This window comes from Echinops telfairi, unplaced genomic scaffold, assembly GCF_000313985.2.
Source record: "Echinops telfairi isolate 266 unplaced genomic scaffold, ASM31398v2 ScPeMD7_7469;HRSCAF=8507_1, whole genome shotgun sequence".
Lineage (NCBI taxonomy): Eukaryota > Metazoa > Chordata > Mammalia > Afrosoricida > Tenrecidae > Echinops > Echinops telfairi.
In genome coordinates this window covers 36,774,469-36,791,423 of record NW_022111373.1, presented here as the reverse complement: position 1 = coordinate 36,791,423, position 16,955 = coordinate 36,774,469, and the positions used below count along the sequence as shown (strand labels likewise).

Below are 16,955 nucleotides of genomic sequence, written 5' to 3'. Positions count from 1 at the left end.
GGGGGGGCGGACAGTGACCTTTTTATTTTTTAAGAACTGTTTCATATTCAAAAAGCCATATAAATCTCTTCAGAGGTTTTTAAAAGGTTTAAAAGCCAGGAAATTTAGATGTTTCAGCACCATTAATGCTAACCTTGGCACTGAGACCGCTACCAATCAATTTTTTTCCTTTTAGGAAGAATGCATAATTTTGATGAATGCTATTGCAAATTACACACTAAAAACATAATTTTTCATATGAATGGGGCCAATATCTTTTGGCACGCTTGTCATCATCACAATATAGCTGCTAATCTTCAAATGCAGTTATTAACAACCTGAGAAAATCATTTAGTAGACCAATTCTCCTTTTTAAGGTCAATGATTACCACAGTTAATGACCAATTGGCTTTAGCCATTATTATCCTGACCTTTACATCTTGTTTTAAACTAACAAGACAATAAATAACTATTAATTAATGACCTATTTTGAAAGGCTTTTCTCAGTGACCATCTATGCTCACTGAAAACGTAATTGTTTTTGTGTTTATAATAATTACTATGTCACTTGCTGAGTGGTTGTTTGTGTCATCATAGCTGGTGGTGTTTTAGCCAGAAGACAGGAAATAAGACAGAAGATGAGGGCAAAGAAAATCCTAAATGAAAACCTTCTACTGACCTTTAACAAAGAAAATATAAGTAAAACATGTACTGGATTGAACATATAAAGGATACTGAAAAATAAAAGCCATCACCCCTTCACTTTCATCTCCGAAAGGTAACCACTGTTGAATTTCCTGTAATTGCTTTGGCGGGAGAAAAAAGTATTCTAATACATATGATCATATATGTGTGTGCCTTCTGATTTTATTTAACACTTGAAACTTTACATGTGTTCTGCACTTTTTTTTTCTCCTATGGGATACCACACAGCCCTTCCAAATTAACATGCATAGAATGCATTTAATAAATGGATGCACATAAATCCACCATTTGAAATTACAACTTTATTTAACTGATAGATATCTAAGTTATCTCCTGTCTTGTTTATTTTTTTGCTTGCAATGCAGTAAGTTATTTAATATGGTTCTGCTAGCCATAGCCTTTGTTACCCCTAGAAAACCATCTTCACTTTTCTGGTGGGTCTGGATAAGAAGGTGGGGGAAGATAGTGATTAGGTTATTTGATTCAGTTGTGAGAAACTGTTAACAAGGTGACCTGCGATTGCCATCCTGCTGGGTATAAAATCAGCCACCTCAGAAGCTGGAGGGAAGAATTTCACTACCAGCCAGAGCAGTGGTTCTCAACCTTCCTAATGCCATGACCCTTTAATACAATTCTTGTTGTGGTGACCCCCAACCATAAAATTATTTTCATCGCTATTTCATAACTGTAGTTTTGCTACTGTTATGAATTGGGCAACCCCTGTGAAAGGGTTGTTCGACTACCAAAGGGGCCGCGACCTACAGGTTGAGAACCGCTGAACCAACGAGAGGAGGCAGGAGTGGAGTATATCTTTGGGACCACAAGAGCCCTGCACAGTGAACCTCTGATTTAGAAGACAGCTCTGACACCAGAAGGGTGGCAGAACAGCTGCTGGAGCCAGGGCATGAGACAGAGTGGTGGGTTTCCCCAATCACAGAGCAAGGAAAGCTAAGTGCTTTGGGGGCAGGAGGCTTGGCTTGTAGACTGGGGTGGCTTTAGGCACTTAATCTGAGGAGTGAGCTTTGCTGATTCATGGAGTTGAAGCTGAAGTGTGTTGAGGTTGAGATTTATGATGGAGTAGCATACCCTGTGGACATTTATTAGCAGCCCTGAAAGAGCTTTGTAATATTGCCTAAACAGGGCAGAGACCAGGTCCATCAGCTGAAGGTGAGAGGCCTGCCTGTGGACACAGTAGAGAAGAAACTGTTCTGACTGAACAGTACATCCTGAGCATTTCTCACCGAGAGGGTAACCTGTTTACTTCTTTAACAAAACCCATAAAATGAGTATCATCTATAAATTCTGTGTGGTCAGTGCAATGAATAATTGAGCCCAGCCAAAAAAGTAGAGAGTACTGTAGGAGAGAGAGCAAAATAAGCAGAGCATTCTGTGAGAGACAGATCAGTTTGTAAGCAATACTTAACTAAATAGTCTTGTATACACATTTTGGGAAGCCAGTAAAACCAGTCTTCACCAATTCCTTGCAGTGTTATTGTTGGGTACAGAGTATGCACCTTTTAAATTATAAGCATCAACTATGCTGTCTTCCAGAAAGACTGCATCGATTTATACTAGCCATTGAAGAAACCATCCCTTTCTTCACACCCTGGTCAACCCCAGACATTATCAAACTTCCACTTCACCAACCTCCAATGTAGAACATGTCTCAATGATATCATTTGGAGTTCTCTTGCTAGGAAGATAGCAGATTTTGGTCATTACATTCTTATTTAGTTACACTTGGTTAATATTTAACCATTTGTGAGGGTAGCACATGATCAAGAGCTGACAGAACTAAGAAAGAAGTCCAAGATACATTGAAGGAATAGGTGAAAATAAGACTTCAGGAATTCACAGAATAACAGTGTAGATTTTTTTGTGTGTGTGTGAGTGAGTGAGAGAGAGAGTGAGTAAGTGAGAGAGTGAGTGTGTGAGAGAGTGAGTGAGTGAGTGAAAATGAGTGAGTGAGTGGGTGAGAGTGAGAGAGTGAGTGTGAGAGAGTGAGTGAGAGTGAGTGTGTGAGTGAGTGAGTGAGAGTAAATGAGAGAGTGAGTGAGAGAGAGGGAGGGTGGGAGGGAGAGAGTGAGTCCATTGTAGATTTTTAAACAAGCACCAGCAAGTCAAGGAATTTGGGAGATAGCTGACGTCAGATGGATCTTGGATGAAAGCAGAAAACACTGTGATTTATTGATTATGCAAAGGTATTCAACTGTGTGTTTAATAACCAACTATGCAAAGAATGAGAATCCCAGGACACTTAATTATATCACGCAGAACCAATACACAGAAGAACAAAGGGCTATCACATGGTTTAAAATCAGGCAAAGTATGTGTGTCAAGATTGTATCCTTTCAATTTGTATGCTGAGCAAACAATCGAGAAGCTCAACTATATGAATAATAACGTGGCACCAGAATTAAAGGAAGACCAATTAACAATCTGTGACATGAAGATGACACAACTCTGCTTGCTGAAAGTAAGGAGAACTTTAAGCACTTACTGATGACCAAAGACTACAATCTTAGTTATAGATGACATCTCAACATAAATAGAACTGGACCAATAAGAAACATCATGATAAACAGAAGAGATTGAATTTATCAAGAATTTCAATTTACTTGGATTCAAAATCAATGTCCATGGAATCAGCAGTCAAGAAGTCAAAGAGGTATTGCATGTGGCAAATCTGAAAAAGACCTATTTTCAAAGCGTTAAAACAAAGAAAAATGCTTAATAAAGCCTCGAGGACTAGAGTGTGTCTGACCCAAGCCATGGCATTTGCGGTAGCTTCATTTTCATGAGAAAGCTGGATAATGAATGACGAAGACTGAAGAATTATTGATGCCTTTGAATTGTGATGTTGGCAAGAAATATTGAGTGTGCCAAGAACGAACTGCCAGAAGAATGAACAAATCTGCATATTCGGAGGGCGTATAGCCAAGGTGAGGCTTAGAAGAGCACGGGAAGACTGTCGCACTTACTTTGGGCAAGTTATCACTAGTAATCACTCCTGTAGTAAGACATCATGCTTGGTAAGTAGAGGTAAAGAAGAGCCAAAAAGAGGAAGCCCCTCAATGAGATGAACTGGCAAGAGACTGCAAGAATAGGCTCAACTATGGCAACAACAGTGAGGGTGGCACAGGATTGGGCAACGTTTCATCCTGCTGTACAAGGGTCACTGTGAGTTAGAACTGGTGGTGAGAGGGTGGGTGACTCAATTCTACTCTCTGTACTCACTAACAAACAATAATCATAATTCTCCCATCATATGAATCAAACAACATTTTAATACAAATCATCCTTCATGTAGTCAGTCTTTATTACTCTGCCACATCTAATATCTAGTTTTCAAAAGTCCACAAGATTCTCTGAAACTGAGCCAAGTTAAGCTGGCACACTACAGGGAAAAGCAGGTTGCAAACAGAAGGAACAACCAAGCCCACTGAGATTACATTGCTTACAACTCATACTATCCCCATAGGAAAGTGAAAAGGCCACACAGGGTTTCTGAGGCTGTAAATCTTTATAGCACAGACAGCCACATCATTCTCTCTCAAAGTGGCTGCTGAATTTAAACCGCTGACCTTCTCATTAAGTGGATGACGCAGCCCACTGCTTAATCCACTGTTCCACCAGTTTCACACACTTTCAAAACAGAAGACCTCACAATAGGGAATACAAAATGCAGCCCCTTTCCTGTAGATATAATTATGGATTATTTAACCATTTCTAACTCCTTAGGGCATCCTAGTAGTGTAGTGGGGCACTCACTGTGTTGCTAACCACAAGGCCAGTCATTAAAACCCACCAGCTGCCTGTGGGACAAAGACAAGTCTCCAGTCTCTAGCAAAGACTTACATCCTTGAAAACACAACATAAGGTTTTTAGTCAGGATCGGCTCAATGACAATGTGGCTGTTTTGCAATTCTCTAATATTTATCAACTGATGTTTATTATTACATTGTTACAAAGAACAGTTGTGTCTATTTGAAAACGTGTATGACCCAAAATGTGTCTCTATATATACATGTATATGTACACCAAAGTGGAATTTCTGAATCTTAAAAACTTTTGCATAAATATTGTAGAAGATATAAAGAGAACCCTCTTCCACTACTGATGAAAGCATAATTAGTGTAACAACTTTGGCAATGTCTTATAAAGTTCCTTTATCTGTGACGGTAGTTTACCTTAAGGCTCCTGCTACATCTGCAATTTTATAGATTGCAGATTTTCTTGTTAATAGCTATGAAATCAACTTAGATGTTGACTATTCACAGCAATTAAGCAACAATAGAAAAGTTACTAATAAGTGAAGAACAATTCTTGACAGTGTTAAAGCCTTATAAATACAACAAATCAGCAAGCTGTTTCTTGAGACAGAATAACCTGTTGATAAAAACAAATTCACAGAACAAAAAATGGTAAAGACTGTCACTTTCAAATAGCAATGAAATAACTCAAAGCAAGGAAAGGCATACCATGTATTTAGTGTGGGTTCCAGCGGTGATTTTTATCTAAAAATTGACAATACATAGACATTTGGGAATTTAATACTCTTTAAATGTGTGAATCATCATAAGCTAAGGATAACAACGAGAACAACAGGACTTTTAGAACACTTGACTGTGTCGTTCAAAAACTGCATGGACCAAGTGGCACTCGTTAAACCAGAGCAAGGGGATATACTGTGTGGTTTACAATCAGGAAGAGTTTATAAGGGTAGTGTGCTTCCAATCTGTATACTGAGCAAATAATCAGAGAAACTGAACTATATGGAGGAAGGCTTATTAATAGCCTTCCATGTGCAGATAACACAATTTTGCAGGCGAAAATCAAGGAGAAGGAGGACTTAAAGCACTTTTAAAAAAATCATTTTATTGGAGGTTCGTACAACTCTTATCACAATCCATTGTGTCAAGCACATTTGTACATTAAAGCACTTATTGATGAAGGCTAAGGGAACCTTGAGAAACTTTCAGAAACCAAAATTCTCTCAACTGGACCAATAGACAAAGACAAGATGGAAGCTGTCAAGAGCCTTACCTTGCTTGGATACACAGTGAATGCTCATGGAAACAGCAGTCAAATCAAAGGACACTTAGTAATGGGAAAATCTGCTGCATAAGACCTCTCTACAGGGTTAAAGAGCAAAGATGTCACTTTCAAGACTAAGCCATGAGATTTTCATTGCCTCATAAGCATGTGACACTGAATACGGAGGACCAAAGAAGAACTGATGTATCTGAATTATGGTGCTGGAGAAGAATACTAAATATATCATGGACTGCCAGAAGAACAGACAAATCTATGTTAGATGAGGTGCAGTACAAGGTTCCTTAGAAGCAAACATGGTGAGACCTGTCTAACATACTTTAGACATGGTATCAGGAGAGACTAGTCCCTGGAAAAGAGCCTTATGATTACTTTTTTTTTTTTTAGAACTAACTCACTGTCAGTGATTTCGACTCATGGCGACTCTATAGGATAGGGTAGAATGTTCCCTATGGAGACTGCAACTTTTTACAAGAGTAAAATGCCTCATCCTTCTACTATAGAGCAGCTGGTGGTTTTGAACTGCTAACCTGAGATTAGCAGCCTAATGCCTAACCCACTACGCTGACAGGGCTCCTGAGTTAAGTATAAGTAGGTCAGTGAAAAAAAGGGAAGAACCTCAAGGAGATGGATGGGCACAAGGCTGCAATAATGGTTCAAAGATAAGAACAATTGCAAAAATGGCACACGACCAGTGGTTCCTTCAATTATATACAAGGTTGCTATAAGTCAAAACCAACACAACAGCAGTACCTAATAACAAGTATATTTTGCCACATATAGAAAGTATACATTGCTTTGATAATGACAGTAAATAAGCCCCAAAGGAGTTATGTAGATAGCAAATTTCCCAGACAACAGAGAGGTAAAGTCTTTCAGCCAAACATCTAAGGAACTAGTACTGCTACCGTTTTGTCATTACTCACAGCAAATATGGACCATCCATTTGGATGAACCCATTGTACTTGAACTCTTAGGAAGGCATATACAAATGTGAAAATGTTCTAAAGCCCCAGAGTAACATCTCTAGATCTTCCAGTGAACTTACTTTGATTCTATCTCAATTATCTAAGAGATTCATTCCAAAGATCTAGAATCACAGACTAACTCAGTAACAGCAGATCCCCCATCAATAAAACATTCTCTTAACAAGCATTGAAAATTGTTATTGCCTGATCACAGCAACTCTCGAGATTAATGTAGAAAAGCAGTTTTTCTAATCTGCAGGTGAAATTTCCCTTCAAAAGATAGTGTCATTAAAAAAAATCAAATACTAATGCAAGCTACAACATGGATGAACCTTTGAAAACATTATGCTAAAGTGATATGGGTCAGTTGTCCTCTTGGACAAATATTATAAACCCTCTTTTATATGAACGAGGCAAATGTGTCCTGATCTAAGTAAGACTAAAACTAGAGTTAAAAATGGAGCTACTGAAGAAGATGTTCTTCTTCAGTTCCTGTCTATTGAGTTTCTCTAACTGGGCCAGCACCTTCCCAGATAAAAAGCACTAAAAAATATTGAAGAGAGAAGAGGGTCAAGATCACAAAGAATGGAAACAGATAAAGATCAAGGGCAAAGCAATTCTGAGAATCATAAGCAAAAGTGAGACTGATGAAAATATGAGTGGCATTAACCCGAGACCTGAGGCAAAGCAAAGTCACGAAAACTCAGGAAAGCCTGCTCCCCTGGCAAAGATAATAAACTATCTTCCGTTTAGATTATTTGCACATATCTCATCTCCCCAAACAGATCCCAGCTTCCTTGGAAGCAAGGATTATTGTCTAATTTACATTTACATTCCCTGTTATGACTAACACTTTGGAGATATTCAATTAATATTAGGCAAATTAATTAAGCATTCTGCCTTCTAAAGAAAATCAAAGCTTATCTTGACATTCAACAATACATGAGCTAAACTAAAGTCAAAATATTTACCATTGGGCAAAAGTTTGTTTTTTCTTTACTTTTAACTTTCATTTTATTAAAATCAAACCAGCTGGCTTGAATTATCAAATAACACCACATTTATTTGAAAAATAGCAGACCCTCACCTTCCCACCCCTACCCCACCCTCCATCGCCACAAGGAACCCAGATGGCACTGTTAGTAACTGCTAGACTGGACTGCTCATCGAAAAGTCAGGGGTTCAAGCCCGGTGGCGCTGGGGAAGAGAGCTGAGGAAGATTCACAGTCTCAGAAGTCCTACATAGGATGGCTGTACTTCAGAAACGACTCAATGGCAGTGAGTTTGGCTTAGGTTTCCATCACCACCACCACTTTGATGCTCCCAAAGGTCAGCCTTTGTAGTCATTTCAGTGTTGCGTTTTGTTCTGGTTTCCTTTTTTGTTGTTGTTTTTACTTCCATAACACTAAATATATGCTTGTAATATTACCTCTGAATTGTCTGTTTCCCAGATTGAATTCATATACAATTCATATACAATTGTTCCTATCAGATTATACTATAATTCTAGTTTGATTCATATTTAGCATTTTAATAATTAGGACCACATTAACAATATTCAGACTTGAGCTGTGCAGTAATATAGATAATGATACTTTTCTTTTTGTGCACATCCTTTTGTTTACCTTTGTCGTATTTTAATGCTGATGTTTGGTTTTTAATTTTTCTAAATCTGTATCACAATATCATAAATTGAACACAAAATTCCTCAATAGAGGATATTTTTAAGGGTTTGACTATGAATGATGGGCCATTCATTACTATCAAAGGGAAATATAAAAGATGTAACTTGCTTTTAACAGTATTTTCATTACCAACATCTCGATCCACTGAATTAGGTAGGACTCTGTTGGACTGGGTCACATACTACCTGGGATTTGTATCATTGTTGTCAGGTGCCATCGAAGTGGTTCCGGTGCATAGTGCATAACGGACAAAACAATGCCCTGTCGTTTGCTATGCTTACAATTGTTGCCATGCTTGAGCCCATTGGTGCAACCACTGTGTCCATCCATCTCATTGAGGGTCATCCTCTTCTTCACTGACCGTCTGCTTTACCAAGAACACTGTTCGTTTCCAGAAACTTCCTCCTGATCATATATCCAGAGAACTGAAGACAAAGTCTCACATCCTGGCTTCTAAGGAATATTCTAGCTATACTTCTTCTATGACAATTTGTTGGTTCTTCTGCGGACCATGGTACTCTCAACCTTCTGTGTCCACACCATAATTCCAATTTGTTCATTCTTATGTTGTGGGCTGTTTACTGAATGTAATCGGACTCACAGCAATCTTACAGGACAAAATAGAACTGACCCTGTGGTTTTCCAAGAATATAAATTTTTACAGGAGTAGAAAGCCCACAAAGCAGTTGGTGATTTTGAACTGTTGACTATATGGTTAGCAGCCCAACGCGTAACCCACTATACTACCAGGGCAATTGAAAATACCATGGCTTAGGTCAGACCCACCTTACTCCTCAGAGTGACATGTGCCCTTCAACATTTTGGAGATTTGATTGTTTTACTTTTCCTAGGATGGTTTGCTGATTTTGGATCCAAGTAAAATGGAATATTTGCTCCACTTATCACGATGTTATGGGCTCAAACAACAACTGTGAGGCTGGCACAGGACCTGGCAGGGTTTCGTTCTGTTGTGCACAGGGTTGCATGAGTAAGAACCCACCCGATGGCACCTAGCAGCATGATGCTGTCTACTGGTCCAGCTGAAGGGGAGAAAGCTCCTCAGATACCTTTTGTATGCTTATATGATTCTTTCAATTTGGGGATTCCTTTTGCCTTTTATTTTGTTTTTGCTTTGTGGTTTTTGCATCACATATATTTATGTCCTTGACACAGAATTTTTATTGTGTACTGAATGCGTTAGGAATTCTATTTTTTAACAATCTTTGTCCAGTTTGGAAAGTATTTTCATATATATCTTATTCATCTCTAATGAGGCTGTGTAGAGGAAATGATATGTCTCTGAGCGGTCATGTGTATCACATCTCAAAAACTCAACTCAATACCACTGAGTAGATTCCAACTCATAGTGACCTAGGACGGGGTCAAACTGCCCTTTGGGTTTTTAAGACCTTAAATCAGCCTCATCTTTCTCCAACAGAACTGGGCTGGTGGGTTTGAACTGCTGACATTAAGGTTGTTCACTACACCATACTTCCAATAAACAGCAACCTAGGAATGCAAACCCAGGACTAACTTCCATTCCAGGAGCCCTGGCGGCTATACCAGGTAACCGCTGAACTGCTTAATCACAGTTGGGCAGTTAAACCCAACAAGCTGTTTCCCAAGAGGAAGATGAGACTATCCGCTCCCGAAAAAATGTACAGGGTTGGAAACCCTGCACGGTCACTGTCAATTGGAATTGACTTAATGGTAGCGTGGTTTTAGTCTGGTTGGCTACAGGGCAGCTCTATGGGGAATGAGTTATTGTTCTTCTCTACACATAAGTTTTCTGGATTCTTTTAACATGATCTCTAATTCCACTATTACAACAGAAAATGAGTTTATCTGGGGTTTGCTCTTCAGATATTTTAAGACAAGACTTTCTAAAAAATCCTGTAGCATTCCAAATTAATAAGTATTTTTGATGGATTGTGCTATACTTTTATTTTTGAACCCGTATAGTCTTTTTTTACCTGAATCCTTCCTAGATCAGATCTTTCTCATTTCTGCCTCACAGAACTTAACTGTGGTGCTATTTGTTCTTTCTTCCCAATTCTAATTATGAACTAAAACCAGCTGACCGCAACCAACAACTGACTGTTAGAGGGGTAATGTTGCCAACAAAAACCAATGGGGAGGGAGGGGAAAATGAGCAGCCGATATTAAGGGCTCAAGTAGAAGGCAAATGTTTTGAGAATGAAGATGGCAACAAATGTACATATGTTCTTGACACAATGGATGGATGGCTGGATGGATTGTGATAGGAATTGTACGAGCCACCAATAAAATGATTTTTTTTTAAAAAAGCAAAACCAAAACCTACTCCTTTAAAAATCACAGAACCTTGTTATGTAAATGGTAATTGTGTAATGGCTTTCATTATGATCTTTGATTGCCCTGGAAATATGTCATATCTGGATATAGCCTATCACAGTTTTTATTATAGTATATCACTTCAGGGCCTGCTCGTGTTTAGTTTTTTCTAGTGGTTATTGATTTGTGTGGTTAGATTTTTTTTTTTTTAATTCGCGGGATCACCTGAGGGATATATCCTGGGAGGACTGTTCTGCTGACTATTCTACTGACACCTACAGTAGAGGGTTTTGTTTAGCAGGTAAGAAGTTAAAGGTCATGCACACTAACTTCTTTGAATATAGTTGGGGAAATGGAATGGTTAAAAGGATTGGATCAAGACTTTAGAGCTACTAAAGGACCAAGCAAGGCTTATAATCCATATTTTCTCATGAAATCTACCACTTAGATTCTGTGAATTTGGAAAAGTTATTAGTCACTGTAACTCAGGCTCCCCGCCCCCCCCCCCAAAGGGATAGAATTATGCCACAACTGCTGACATCAAGGATTAAACAAGATCCAACCATTGTCATCTAGATGGTTCTAACTCATAGCAACACTACAGGACAGCACAGAATTGCTTTGTTGGGTACACAAGACCATCAATCTTGACAGGAGCAGGCAGTCTCGCCATTCTCTGTGGTCCTCACACATTATGAGTAGCAACATCACAACTATAATTGCATTTGATTTTTATCGTGTACAGTTCTAGGCAATATAATTCTTATTATTTAGAAACATTAAATTGTCCTATAGCTTTTTCTAACTCAGGCCAATTCATTTCAATTATTTCATATTTCTACACTTTAGAATATGGTAGATGAGTGATATGGTATGGTAGAGTTGAGACATAGATAACAAATATAAATAGATTTTCAATATTTATATTTGCTAAGTATAAGCTAAAATCTGAAAGTTTACACTGGAGCACTAAGTAGTGACCCTATAGGACAGGGTAGAACTGCCCCTATGGATTTTGAGACGGTAAGTTTTTATGGGAATAAGAAAGCCTCCTCTTTCTCCCACAGGGTAGCTGGTGGATTCAAACTGCTGACCTTCCAGTGAAGAGCCCAACACATAATCACTATGCCACCAGGGCTCCTTTTCAGGGAACCATTAAAAACAAACTTGGCAACAAAGTAAGTCTCAAAATAAAAGTAATTAAACCAATTAAGTAAAGCCAATGTTAGTAACCAATATCCTATTTATTTAGCATTATTTAAATATCAGAGGAGATGCTCTGGATGTTATAGGGAGGTGAATATTTGGCTGCTAACCACAAGATCAGCAGTTTGAAACCACCAGCCACTCGGCAGGAGAAAAATGACACGTTACAGCCTCAAAAAGCCAGGCAGGCAGTTCTGTTGTACTACGGGGTCATTATGAGTTTGAATCAATGAATGGCAGTGAGTAACTATCACACATCTCGAGATGAATTGAAATCAACTTGTTGGCAATAAGTTTGGTTTTAGAAAAGTGGTTATAGTAAGTTATTTTAAATATTTCTTAAAAGTCCACATAATACATACATCGAAGCTTATTTCTCCTAGGTTAAACTATAAGCTCACTAAACAATATCAGAATTCCACCTTGAAAATAATTTTGTCTGAAGATATGTTTTCTAAAATGTTTACCCTATTTTTCCAAAGTTTTAAAATTTATACCCAAAAAAACCAATATTTGAGATTATTTTTTCTAATAAACTCCTCAGTGAAGTATTTAACAGAAAAAACAACATATTTGAAACAGCTATTTAGAAAGTCTCCAAACATAGCAATGACAATACTATAATAAGAGAGATGCTTTAGGACACATTAATAAAACTTTCCAAATTATATTACTACACTAGAATTCAAAATTCCACAACTTGAATGATACACAATCACAAAATATTCACCTTCTAGTGGGCAGAGATTAACAAGTACTAGTGGTTAGAAAGCCCTAACTATGTAATCGTCAACATTCATTCATGACGTGAATTCACTTGCTCTTCACTAGTCACTAGGAATGTGACCGTGGTAAAGGCACTATCTTTAAGTACTCATTCCCAGGCCTAGAAAATTGCCTTGGTGCAGGTACAGTGCTGGTAGGCAGAGGCGTGACTAGCACATTTGTCAATGCACTTGACCTAAACCCTAAACCAAAAGGCCTATGAACAGCATACGACTAGACGAATAAATAAATGACTAAAGGAATAAAAAGCAGAGTAAAGGGGTAAAAATGGCTGGGGGGTTCTCTGTAGGGCAGAGCTATACCAAAGAAAGACACCCTGAGAGAGTGACATTTGAGTGGCGACCAATCTCAAAGATGTGATTTAAAAAAACAATTATTAGTTATGTTTTCAGTGTTTCAAATTTTAAAAAATCAATATGCATTTATTCAAAATAATGATAATCAGAGACTGAACAAACAACTAAATGTAAAAAAACAATTTCCAATCACTTTTGGGCATCAGTTTGATAACTGCTAATAAGATACAACGTTTGTGAATTAAAACTAAGACGTGTCTCTGGTATGTGCCATCTTCTAGTAGAGCTGATGGTGAGAGAAGACAAATCAGAGGTTTACAGGTTGAGCAGTTTAGGGATGGGGGTAGAGAGAAAGACTGAAGAGAAATAAAGGGCTTAAATAATCAACTCAGGAACAAATGACGTGCAACATTTCAACTTTCATTTTATTCCTAAGAGGCAACATTCACTGTACCTCGGTGTATGTGTGAATAGTTGTGTGTACGTGGGTGCGCATACACGTGCTTCTATATCTAACCTCACCTAGAACTTTCCCTTTTTACTTTGAAGCATTTTATCTCAAAGCATAAGGGCTAATGGCAAATCCTAACTATGAGATGGCTTTGGTTCAATGTTATCAGAAAAAAACAGAAGTATAGGTTATATAAATTCTCATGTTTTCCTTCTGAGATGCATCAGCCACTTGGCACAATACTTCAGTCATTGCAGAAAGCCTGATGCTTCACTCCTTCCCTGATAAACTGTTCGATCATGACTACGGCGGATTTATTTTTAAGTGTCAAACTAAAAAGCTGTAACTTAAAACATGAAAAAGTGGTAGAGGGGGAAAAAAACTGCATTTTCTTTACAGGTATATAAAAACGATTCATATGAGGTAGCTATCAGTTAGTGTGTGTTATAATTCTTTTTATAGGTAAATTTAAGAACTTTTCTATTTGACTACATGGATTGTGTTATGTCTTCTTCACTTCTAACACCGGGAAAGCTCGCGATCTGTTCCTTAAAGGGGATCAAGGGGATCCGTGATTAGTACGAAAGTATTCAAAACAAAAAACCTGAAAAGCTGAATAAGAAGAATTTCACAAGAAGACTCCATCACACTTACGGAGCTAGAGATTTTTTCTAAATGTGTGAATTTCTTCATTCTTATTTTTCCTATCAGAACTAGCTATAGTCATAAAGTTGAGTAAAAGAATCCTGGAAGACAAACGTGTGCATAAGCAAATGTGGTGAAGAGAGCTAACAGTGCCCGGGTATCAAAAGATATAGCGTCGGGGGTCTTAAAGACTTGAAGATAAACAAGCGGCCATCCAGCTGAGAAGCATCAAAGCCCACATGGAAGAAGCACACCAGCTTGCCTGACCACGAGGTGCAGAATGGACCAGTTATCAGACATCAAAGAACTAAAAATCAGATCAGTGGCTGCCCACCTTCCTAATACGATCACTGAAAACAAAGGTGTGCATAAGCAAAGGTGGTGAAGAAAGCTGATGGTGCCTAGCTATCAAAAGATATAGCATCTGGGGTCTTAAAGGCTGGAAGATAAACAAGCAGCCAACTAGTTCAGAAGCAACAAAGCCCACATGGAAGAAGCACACCAGTATGTGTGACCATGAGCTGTCGAAGTGATCAAGTGTCAGGCATCAATGAACAAGAAATCATGTCATTGTAAAGGTGGGTGAGTGCAGAGTGGAGACTCAGAGTCCACCGCTGGCAACAGAACACCCGCCCCTGCTGAGGGGTTTTGGGGAAGAGACGAGCTATCAGGGTGCAGGGTAGCAATGATGAAACATATAACTTTCCTCTAGTTCTTTAATACTTCCTCCCCCCAATATCATGATCCCAATTCTGCCTTGCAAATCTGGCTAGACCAGAAGATGTACAATGGTACAGATAGCAACTTGAAACACAGGGAATCCAGGATAGATGATTCCTTCAGGACCAGTGGTGAGAGGGGCGAGGCCTGGAGGGTGAAGGGAATGTGGGGTAGAAGGGGGGAGCCAATTACAAGAATCTAAGTATAGCCTCCCTCCCTGGGGAATAGACAGCAGAGAAGGGGGTGGAGGGAGATATCGGACAGTATAACTTAAGACAAAACTATAATAATTTATGAATTATGAAGGGTTCGGGAGGGAGGAGGGAGGGGGCAGAGAGAGGGAAAATGAGCAAACGATATTGAGGGCTAAAGTAGAGGGTGTATATATGTGCTTGACTCAATGGATATATGTATGGACTGTGATAAGAATTGTACGAGCCCTCAATAAAATAAATTTTTAAAAAAGAATAAAGAGGGTAACAAATGTACAAATGTGCTTTATACAATTGATGTATGTATGGATTGTGATGAGTTGTATGAGCCCCCAATAAAATGACTTAAAAAAAAAAAGAAGAAGAATCCTGCTTCTTCACACTGGAAATAATCTGAGGGAGGCAAGACGATGAGAACATGAGTACTGGGTTTCCTCTTCCCCTCATGCTTCTTCTTCCCCCATCCAGACAGGCAGCTCCTTCCCCAGGAGACAAAGGCATGTCTCATTGATCCTTGAATCCTTAGCATGGATGAGAGTGCTGCTGCAAAGAAGATCTCCAAAGAAGAGCAATAGATGGGCTTTAGAAGAGACTGTTTCCACGCTCCTTTATTTCGGAAATCACCAAATTAAATTTAGGTGGTGGTCGTGGGGTAGTTAGTTGTTGGATGCTATCAAGTTGGATCCATCTCATCGCTGCCCTATGCCAACAGAAAGAAGTGTTGCCCCGTCCTGAGCTATTCTTAAAATTGTTTTCTGTTGGAGCCCAATCTCATCAAGTGTCTTCCTCTTTTTTGTTCACCCTCTCCTTTACCAAAAATGATGTCTTTCTCCAGGGACTGGTCTCTCCTGAGAGTATGTTTAAAGTATGTGAAGTCTTGCCATCCTAGCTTCCAAGGAGGATTCTGGCTGTACTTCTTCCAAGACAGGTTAGGTACTGACCTCCAATGAGTAAAGCATTTCCCTCTACTGCTGCTAAATACATCAGTGTGATGTACTGTGGGTATAGACCACTTAATGAGAAACAAAGCAGAACCTGCTAACATGGGGGTGGGGGTGGGGATGGGGGGGAATCCCGAAGGGAGGAATCCCCAATCTAAAAATCTCAGCAACTTCCCAACCAAGTTTTCTAACATGTAGATAAAAAAATACAAAGAAAGTGAACACACCCATGAATCTAGAAGGCATTGGTTGGAGAAAGTGGTGCCAGGTGAATTACCACAGAGTCTAAGAAAACAGTAAAAGTTCTTAAGAATGAGTCTTAAAGATTGAGAAGCTCTATCTAAGGTGCTCTATAAATGGCGTCATCCACCTTCATCTCACTGGTAGGTTGAGAAGAGGGCAGTTCCCTAATATACTTCCAACTATTACTAAGAGTCATGCATTGCACAAACACAGTAATAAAAGGAGTGGAGATTTAATCTCAAAAACCATGTGTTCTCAAGAACATTTATTAAGGCCAGAAACACAGAGCATCCATTAGCTATAAAATTAAATGCCATTAAACTTTTCCTCACTATGAAATTTAGAGTTTTCTATTAATAATATTGTATTATTTTTCCCATATGCCTTTTTATATTATCAGAAGGGGAAAACTCACATGAAGAGTAGGCTGCTGTAAGTTACCCCTAAAAGTACTTATTCACAAGACACTTCTATTCTTAATCAGAACTCTGTAAATAGGGCTAGTTTGTCTCCCCTGTTCCTACCTGTCATGTACCCATTCCCCAAATGCACAGCTCCTTCCCAAGGGCTCTACTTCAGAAGGCAGGAGAGATGACCACAATAATGATTTGGTGAATAGATGCAGTGATTTTTATTTATTTATTTTTAAGGAAACCGTGCTGGAGAAAATATGGTTATCATTATCTACACCTAAGCAATGAAAGTGGTAGAACCCATGGCACATTAATAGCTCCACTTCCCCTATGAAGC

General features: G+C 38.7%; 1 protein-coding gene across 1 annotated transcript in view; it reads right to left on the bottom strand.

Moving 5' to 3' along the window:
* FBXL17 (F-box and leucine rich repeat protein 17) overlaps positions 1–16,955 on the bottom strand; it is a 581,667-nt gene that overhangs the window by 441,983 nt on the left and 122,729 nt on the right. The gene's annotated exons all lie outside the window — the stretch shown is intronic.